Source organism: Halyomorpha halys, unplaced genomic scaffold, assembly GCF_000696795.3.
Source record: "Halyomorpha halys isolate HHAL.00 unplaced genomic scaffold, Hhal_1.1 Scaffold738.1, whole genome shotgun sequence".
Classification (NCBI taxonomy): domain Eukaryota; kingdom Metazoa; phylum Arthropoda; class Insecta; order Hemiptera; family Pentatomidae; genus Halyomorpha; species Halyomorpha halys.
Window position 1 is genome coordinate 498420 of NW_027107601.1, and position 329 is coordinate 498748.

Genomic DNA, 329 nt, shown 5'->3' on the forward strand with positions numbered 1-329 from the left:
AATTAATTTTGCTTAAAATCTCTAGATAGTGTTGGTTTAAATTTCTTGTATGTGTTTTGAAATTCACTATATAATGTCCTCTGATATATAATAAGCTCAAGTATTTTTCTTTTTCTATTGCTTTCTGTGTACATAAAAGCATTGTACGTTCAAAATGGAATATGTACTGATTTTTAGCTGCATGTTCCACTGGTGCTGTTTTATTGGGATTTACTATATTAAAGATTTCATTTAAAACAATGAGAGGAAGTACCCCTGTTTGATGGAACGGTGGACTTTCTGCTATGTACTAGTAGCAGATTTACTTGGGATGCCAGGATAATCGCTGA